Here is a 10,009-nt window from a genome sequence, read left to right as displayed (position 1 = left end):
AAGACAGGCTTCGGAAAACGCGAAAGCGGGAAGACCAAAAGGGGATCGTCTTCCCGCCGCGCGAAGAAAGTAAAGCCCTCTATGGATGTGCGTCGCTGTGAGGTTGATCCTCCCGTGGCCATAGAAGCCGTGTATTCGCATGGGACTTTCGCGACCAGACTAGATTCAGGCGCTGATGCTTGTTTTATCAGCTTATATCAGTGGCGTAATTTAGTCAGAACTTTAAAACCAGACTTAGTACTTCCGGAAGAAGAAGAGACTCAATGCATAGTGTTAGGCGATGGACGTTATACCTTCACGAAGGGACGCGCGCGAATAGATTTCCGCTTAGGACAGTTGAAACTAAAGCAAGAGTTTCACGTGGTTCCCTCACTGCCATACGATTTTATTCTGGGAAAAAATTTCCTGTATAAACATCGGGCGATTTTGGATTTTGGTACAAAAACGTGTCAGATTGACGGAACAACGTTTCCATTCGTGCTTAATCTCCCTGGGTTAAAGACTCCAACACCTCATTTTATAGAGGATGTTGAACAAGCTAGCGCGTCTCCTACACTTTGTCCTACTCAGAAGGAAGACTTGAAAACTTTATTATTGCGATTTCCAAAACTATTTTCGGAAAAAACGGGACGTACTAACTTAGTATATCACGAGATACATACTACCACCGATGTTTCCGTTAGTCAACGCGCGAATCGTTTTAGCGACGAGAAAAAACGGATAATTGAAGATCATCTTCACAAAATGATCCGCGACGGTATCGTGAAGCCATCCGTTAGTCCTTACGCGTCGCCTGTGGTACTTGTCCACCAAAAGTGCGGAAAGATCCGTTTCTGCGTTGACTATCGCGCGTTAAATAAAGTGACTGTGAAAGACCCATATCCGCTTCCGCGAATAGAAGAACTATTAGGGAAAATGGGTGCCCCGAAGTTCATAACAGCACTGGACTTAAAGAGCGGCTATTGGCAGATAGATCTCCATCCGCAGGCGAAAGCGAAGACTGCTTTTATCACGTGTAACGGGGAGCCCGTTACAATAGTTCACCACCAGGTGGAGCCACCTAAACTACTACCACACTGTTAAAAATAAAGGTATTTTGAAGGTACTATAAAATACCTCCGCGACCTTTTTAGTACCCATGAACGTATTTTATTAGTTGTCTCACAGTGCGGGTATTAAATGATTTCGAAAAAGGTATTTTGGAAATATAAGGTATATAATGAAACCTTTTAGAGTTTCTGCGCTTCTGCTGGTATGTTATCGTACCCTGGAAGTAGAAAAGGACTTAACAGACTCCTTTAGAGGGAGTTTTTAGTTCCGGCGTGCTGATTATAATTAACACTACGAAAGTAAAATACATGATATAATACTTCAAGCCCAAATTCTCTAACACTAACTGTTTACTTCACCAGTAGCACTAGTAATGACAGCGTAGAAGAAATCTCTGTTGGAATATTATTAATAACCATAAAGAATAGGTTCGGTAGGGTAGAATAGGGTAGTGGTTTTCTACCCGAGATTTCAATTTCAATCTCAAGTTTCCTAGCTAGTGGTTTTTCTTAAATATATAATTACATATAATTAACATTAATTATTTTCTTTGACAGCTATATACACTAGCATACGTTACATCATTTAAAGGCAATACAATTATGATATAAGGCTTACATAGTTAATATAAAGGTTTGAATCCGAGCTTACGCCTTCAGTCGCCATTCAGAAAATATCCATGTATATGTGACCCTGAATTACCTTTACACTATAACAGTATCACACCTTCCTTAACAAGGGGAAGCTAAATATAGTATCGGGAAATGTAGAGTGGTTAATCCCTTGCTTACTATGCGAACTCTCACGACCCCGCAAGCCTATGGCGCAGACACTTAAAGGCGAGATGGAAGGCAAAATTTTACCCTCATCCCGTAAGCCCACAACACAGACACTAAAAGTTGAGATGGAAGGAAAATATTACTCTCGTGTCTTTCAGTCTCATTTGCATCGAAGTGGTGTATTGCTTACCATGTCTGAAAATGATTCAAGCCCGCGGTAATAAAGGAAAGTTTACCAGTTTCAAATGTGGCGCAAATATTTTTGATGGCGCGAAAGTATAATTTAGACCTGTTTGTGGGGTTTATTTGACACCTAATTCGGTAGCACAAAATACCTTTAGAAGTATATTATCGAACCTTTTCGAGTGTTAACAGGTACCCTTTTCGGTAATAAGGAGTACCTTTCACAATTTGAAAGTTTTATTCCGACCTTTGTTGAGGTTTAAATGATACCCATTACGGGATCACAAAATACCTTGTAGTCCTCAAAAGTACCTTCTTCAAGAGGTATTTCATAGTACCCTTACACAACGGTATTTTGTAGTACCTATATAGGTACGTCTGGGGATGCATTGAAAAATACCTTTAAAGGTACTAGACAGTACGGTTATTTTTTACAGTGCAGGGTTCCCCGCTAGACGGCCCAGCAAGCTGAACCTTGGACCTGTCGTCTGCTCGACTCCCGGATTGGCTGAGCTCTGGAGGCCCGAGGGGATATATTTGAAAGGCAGCCCGGGAATCAGGGCAGTTGGAGGAGTACCGGGATCATGATCAGATAATCGGACTTGCTTGTTATAATTGATTTTGTTATTTAATTACTTAATTTTACTAACGGATGTATATAATTTAATTAACCGGTTTATTGTTATAATAAATATATTTGATTTATTTAACTACGTAGTCGTGTGTTTCTAAGTGGAAAGCGCGCGATTACAATTGGTGCCACGAGTGAGGAACGAACTCACGACCTTCAGATTATGAGACTGGGAGGGAGGGAGGTTCCTATAGAGTGGTCGAAAAGATATCCCCAGATTCCTATGTTATCATGGATTTGGAGTCAGGCGCCTTGGCCGGTACTTGGCATATCAATCAGTTAAAACTGCTGTTGACCTCGGTGGTTCTAGAAACTCAAGAAGCCACAGAGATAGAAATCCCACCGGTGACACAGGAAATGGAGAATGGCGTAGACCCAGATGAGGAACAGGGACCTGAGATGGTTGTCACGCAAGATGAAAAGTCGTTTGACGAGGCCAATTCCCGGGAAGGACAGGAGAATGTCTGGGATACGGTACCCGTTAGAGTATATGACTTCCGGCCCCGTCAAAGCCAGGCTGAAGAGATCGGTGAGGGGCCACCAACATCTATAGATGTAGACCCGGATATACCCGATCCGAATCATAGCTTTTCGGTAGTACATGACTTAGTTCCCACCCCGACACCACGGCGGGAATATAACCTCCGACGCCGGGTTCGAGATCAGGAACAGGAACAGGAACAGGAAGGGGTAGACCTAGCGGTGGCAGGTCCTTCCGGTGAGGGTAGGCGGAAACTTGGTAGTCAAAAGGACCCGGTGCCGGAGATAGACCAGGAGGATGAGGACAATGTGTTGATGGCTCCCTTTCGGTATGGGTGGATAAGGGAAATAGTTTTGAGAAAGGATACCGGAGGTCGAATTGGGGACGTATATTATTATACCCCGGAGCCAGTTAGGGAGAAATTGCGGTCATACAAACAAATTGCGGCTTTTCTCGGTACCCATCGCGACCAAGCCCGTCTATTAGGCGTGCGTAATTTCAGCATGAAGCCCCAGCCGTTTGCGTATCCCCCGTTTGAGACAGTTCGCCACGCGTTGTGGTGATTTACACTCGTATCGTTAAAAGAGGATCCGGATCTCTTTTATTTATCTATTTATAGGGAATCATGGTCAAAGCGAGAGGCGGCATTGGCTGGGGAATGCCAACTACCAGAAATATCTAGAGGCAGAGGCAAATCAACAGGAAGAAGATCTTGACGTTTCTGTCAGAATGAAAGGGAAAACTAGATTACCGACAACTTATACCGCCCTCAGTCGAGCTAAACCTGTAGTTCCGCAACAGATGCCTACATTTGTGGACCCTGACATGGACCCTGACATCAAAATTGTTGTAGAGGAGAAAGCAGACGAGGGACGAGTGTCGCCTAAAACTGCCACTATTCTGGATAACGCTACGCAACTTGATCCTCCGGCTGGTACCATTACCATTCCTCCCGGTGAGACAGTTTCCGTACCGGCTATCTTCACGGTACCCTCACAACCGGAAGTAGCACCAATCCACTTTGTGGATGCATTCTGTTCCCTCAAATGCTATCTCGCGAGAACTGGCTTGGACCTGGACGCCTTTCCTCACCACGTCGCTACGTCCCCCGATCTATTCCCACATGGGTATATTGGTTGTCTCACACATCTAGGCGCCACACCCGAGGAACTAAACGAAGGATATATTAAGAAAACCCTAAGCCTAAAGGGCGTCCTGGGTACAGTGGGGGTCCCCAACCTGTACGCCAGGGCGTATGTGGAGGGCAATCGCCTCGAACAGGCAGTGATGCGGGCATTATCCTTCTCAAAAATTCGAGCAGTAGGGGCCATCGGCCTCGACTATTCCAGACCCATTGACCTTTGTCCCTCGGCCATCCAAAGAGTGGCGTTTAGGGAGCAGTTACAATTAGCCACTCATTTTGGCTATCCGGTCTTAGTCCAGTGTCGGGAGAGCCGCCCGTCTCAAGGGGCCTTTTCAGCCTGCCTGGAGGAAATGAAAAATAAACTAAAAACTGATCATGTCATCGTAATGGTAAATTTTTTTGAGGGTCTTCTCGAAACTTTACGTGGCCGTATCGCCAATGATGTTACACTCGGGCCTTCCCCACCTGATCCGGGATATTCCGGTACACCGTCTGATTGCCCAGTCCGGGGCCCCCATGTTTAACATGAACCGGGATCAACCGATAGATACGCCCGTCCCCGCCCCGGGATTAGCGTTGGAGGTTATCAAGGCCATAGCGGCCATTAAACAGGTACCGCGGTGGTAGAAGTGGCAGCCACCATGTTGAGTACGTGTAATAGGATCTTTCGTTTCCCCGGTTAACACCATTCACTCATTTTATGCGTGGGGCGCACAAAAAAAAAACCTTTTCGACTTTTTGTTGTTTTGCTAGATTTCAAATTCGGGACTATGTTCTCCTGTTCTTCCTTTTTCAATTCTATTTTTTATATTTTTTGTTTTTTCCATTAATATGTGATTTTTCGACTACCACCATTAAAATACATATGGTCTACCTTATGTTGTGTGATCTTCCTGTGTTTCTATCTGGGGAACCAGGGTTTGGGGTATTTCCCGTTCTCTTTTTCAGATATTCCCAGCGGCCTTACACTGCTGTCTTCCCCTTCACCTGGGGCCGCTGCTTATTTCTTGCAGAGGGGGAGGATGTAACGGGGAGCCCGTTACAATAGTTCACCACCAGGTGGAGCCACCTAAACTACTACCAGGGTTCCCCGCTAGACGGCCCAGCAAGCTGAACCTTGGACCTGTCGTCTGCTCGACTCCCGGATTGGCTGAGCTCTGGAGGCCCGAGGGGATATATTTGAAAGGCAGCCCGGGAATCAGGGCAGTTGGAGGAGTACCGGGATCATGATCAGATAATCGGACTTGCTTGTTATAATTGATTTTGTTATTTAATTACTTAATTTTACTAACGGATGTATATAATTTAATTAACCGGTTTATTGTTATAATAAATATATTTGACTTATTTAACTACGTAGTCGTGTGTTTCTAAGTGGAAAGCGCGCGATTACACACGCATGCGGGAAAGTACGAGTTCGAAGTACTTCCGATCGGTCTATGCAATGCGCCGTCGTCGTTTCAACGACTCATCGACGAAGTCTTCAGGGATGGACATCACTTTTCCATCTGTAACTATCTGGATGACATCGTCATTCCATCCAGTACTTGGGCAGAACATTTACAAGCCTTGGAATATGTCTTTCACCGACTGTCTGAAGCGGGGCTTACGCTTCAGACGAAGAAATGTCGCTTTGCGCAAAGCGAAGCGACCGTGTTAGGGCATATTGTCAATGAACGAGGGATCCATATTGATCCCTCCAAGACTAGGGTTATAGTAGACTTTCCCGTCCTAAAGAACGTGAAAGAAATCCAAAGATTTCTGGGCATGGCGGGATGGCACTCACGATTCACCCCGCAGTATTCCAAGATCGTTACCCCATTAAACCATCTCAAGAAGAAAGACGTTCCGTTCCAGTGGAAGGAAGAACAGCAGGAAGCGTTCCATGCCATCAAGGATGCGATCTGCATGGCGCCTCCTTTAGCGGCTTACAACCCTAAGTTGCCGTGTATCCTGACAACGGATGCTAGCGACGCCGGACTTGGAGCTTTCCTGTCGCAAATTCAAGATGACGTCGAGGTACCTATTGCCTATGCCAGTAAACAACTGACCGACGTCCAGAGACGATATACCACCACGGAAAAGGAATGTCTTGCCATCTATTGGGGAGTTGGAAGGTTCCGGCCATACTTGGAGAACATACCTTTCACTGTGATCACCGATCACAAGGCACTACAGTGGTTGTTCACTTTGAAAGAACCAAATTCTTGACTTGTTCGTTGGGCAATGTACTTGCAGACGTTTGACTTTAAGATCATACACAAGAAGGGAGTTGAGAACAAGGTTGCGGACGCATTATCAAGAGCGCCTGTCTCTCTATTAGCCATGTCATTGGAAGACATGACTTCACCGTCCTCGTCAGAAGATTCCAGTCCAGCGGAATCCTCGTCAATGACGTCGACCTCGTCCTCAACCAGTAGCGGATTAGGTCCTCCCGCCAATCACGCATTGTACCACTCTTTCACGCTGGAAGAAGTGCGGAAAGCCCAACAAGATGAACAAGCCACTTATGACATCATAGTCCAGTTATCAGGAGATAATCCTCAACGACATCGGAGATACGAACTAAAGAACGATGTCCTGTATCGAAAGGCCTATGGTAGACAACCAGCGAAAATTTATTTGCCACAGCGGTTCCGGCGGACGCCATCCGCTTAATTCACGACCACCCTCTATCTGGACATCGAGGTCGAGATCGTACCTTCGACAAAGTACGACCAGATACTGGTGGCCATCGTTCCGGCAGGACGTTACCGAGTACGTCCGCGGATGTCCTTTGTGTCAAATGCACAAGGCCCGCAATAGTAAACGTCCAGGTCTTATGCAGCCTACGGCCATTACTGAGCCATTTGATATGCTAGTAGTGGACATAATGAGACCTCTACCAAGAAGCCGTCACCATCACAAATACCTCCTGGTTTTCACGGACTATGCTACTAAATTTGTCGAACTGTACCCGATGAAGAACATCACAGCCAGAACGTGTGCGCAGAAACTCGTCTCCATGATAGTTCGCTATGGTTGCCCGAAAGCCATCGTAAGCGACAATAGGACACAATTCGTTTCTCAACTTTGGAAGGACATTCTTAAGATGTTCAAAGTCAAACCACGATACATCACTCCGTATTATCCTCAGAGTAACATTGTGGAACGTACAAACAGAGTTCTGGGAGAAATCATTTAGAATTTTAGATGTTCGTTGGTCGAGATCACAGAAGATGGGACGAGAACTTACCATTTATCCAGTTCGCCATCAACTCGACTACACACTCCACAACAGGAAGAACTCCTTTCTACCTAAGCATGGGTAGGGAACCGAGATTTCCCTGGGATTTGAACGTGGGTATGCCACTAGAGGACTTTGTTGAAAGGTCCGCATCGCTCTCAGCTTTAGCGAAGCAACTTGCTTTGTCTAAAGAACTTGCCAAGAAAGCGCAAGAACACCAGAAACGCTACTACGATCAAAGGCGGGAAGGGATTGAATTTCCCGTTGGTGCGCTTGTCTGGAAGGAGACGCATCCCTTGTCTCAAACGGCACGTGATGTCGCCGCTAAGTTATGTCCCAAATGGGATGGTCCCTACAAAATCGCAAAGAAGATGGATCGATTGCGATATCAATTATAAGACCCAGAAACTGGACAAAATAAAGGAATCGAGAATATTGCTCATTTAAAGCTGTATTGGTCAAACAAAGATGTCTGCCAACCGGACGGAAGCCAGTCATCTTCAACTTCGAGCAGTTCATCTTCAAGTTCCACAACGTCACATTCCGTACCAATACTTCAGGACGCTGGAGTCAGTACTGGTGACGAACGTCGTGAGACTCGACGAGAACGAAGACAACGACTGTTGAGAGACCAAGAAGCGCAGACCGAGTCGTCTGGAGAAGAAACGAGGAGCAACAAACCTCATCCTCTAATGGATCCTCTTATTCCCCGTCGGAAGAAGTTCCAGAGTCCTTCCCAGAAGTCTCTGATCTACCTGAGGAATCTGAGCCAGACGCATTCGCCTTATTCTCAGATTCTCCAGCGGTTTTCCGAGTGAATCGGATACCACCAGACCTTTCTCCTCCTTCCTCTCCTGATAGGAGCTCGAGGGAGACTTCTCTCCCTCTATCCTCTCTTCTACCTCAACCTGACAATTCCAGTTCTTCCTCTGAATCTGAGGAAGACGATACGGAATTGTCCAACCCTGTTCCCATAAATCCGATGAGATTTGTCAATCCTTTTCGTAAAGGATGGAAAATTGGAAACGTGAGATAGTACTGAGAAAGAATCCAAAGCCTGGAGGTCCTGAGATGGACATTTATTATCACCCTCCAGCAACATATCCGCACAAAACTCTCCGGTCTCGCCCGGACGTTGCAAATTATTTACTCGTGCATGCAATCACCGATGTGATTTCGCGTGATTTTAACTTTTCGCGTCAAGCAATATCGCGAGACCGTGAGATACTGTTCGAAACGCGAACTAATAAATTGTTGACGCGTTCCAGGGACCGATGGGAACTTTCGTAGTCAACATTGAGACGAATGACGCCCCGTACTACGCAAGCCAGGTTCCGGCAACTGTCATGTTGTCGGCGCCGTTCCCCCTCGTTTCTCACGGGGCACTGCGGCTGCTAAGGCGCCGCCAAGGGATTCGCCTGCAGAGGTGGCAAGTACAAGCCTTTCAACAACGTTGGCCGTGCGCCCCCGCTGACCTCCTCGTGGCCCAGTCCCCGGTGCTGAGAATCTCACGAGTAGCAGAAGCCACCTCGGCTGCGCTGTCGCCTCTCGTGTTTCAGGAGGAGAGGCCACTTTTAATCTTGGATTTAGCCGGCTTACGCCTACTTAGGGCTATGATCTGCCCATGCCTACGATGCGAGGGCCTCCTATTCAGCCATGGAAATAAGGTTTTTTTTTTCAACTAGTCCTCGGGACCAGTGACTCCGACATCAACAATATTCAAACTGGTCCCTAAGACCAGTTACCCCTGTGCGATTTATTTTACTACTGGTCCCACTTTAAAATTATTTATAAATATAAAATTACATGGTCCCAAATCATTTTTAATAATTTTATTTATTCATCTTTGACTAAATTATCGTACGAAAGCCAATAGATTATCGATTTTCAACCAAAATTATCGTACGCTTCAGCGGTGTTCTGATTGACCTTGCAATTATACTAAAATCGTTACAACTTACAAAGGTCCTGAAGGAGATGGACAAATAACGTCTCCAAACGTTTCTTTCATCCTGCCTTTGGACTTAAAACATGAATAATTTCATCCTATTTCACCTTTTTCTTCCTCTAGCGAGCCTTTTGTGCCCAGATTAGTTAGATTTCCCTCTAAATTATCGTACGCCGAAGCCGAATTATCGAATTTAGCTTACTAGTACAGCGTCATAATTATAGTAACTCTTAAAATTATCATATTGTACTATAATTATCGTACGTCTGGCAACGCTGTACTGATTACTACTAACCTGACACTACGACTAGCAGTAGAGATAATAGATAATTTTCACACATGGAGGATTAATACCATTTTCACCAGGAAGCCGGGGTATCTGGAGGACAAAAACCCGTCTGCTTTTGTCCTCCAGATAGCCCGGCCTCCAGATGTAAATGGTATGAATCCTTCATGAGTGAAAAATATCTATTAGGAATTAAGATTAAGACTCCTTGCAATGAGGAAGGAGTCCAAATTTGTCGAAAACCTTTAATTAATAAACTGGTCCCCTTTCAATATTTATCA

The sequence above is a fragment of the Phalangium opilio genome, unplaced genomic scaffold (genome assembly GCF_054372755.1).
Source record: "Phalangium opilio isolate 3A_F unplaced genomic scaffold, DU_Popi_V2 ptg000039l_2, whole genome shotgun sequence".
Classification (NCBI taxonomy): Eukaryota; Metazoa; Arthropoda; class Arachnida; order Opiliones; family Phalangiidae; genus Phalangium; species Phalangium opilio.
Note: the sequence above shows the minus strand (reverse complement) of the source record.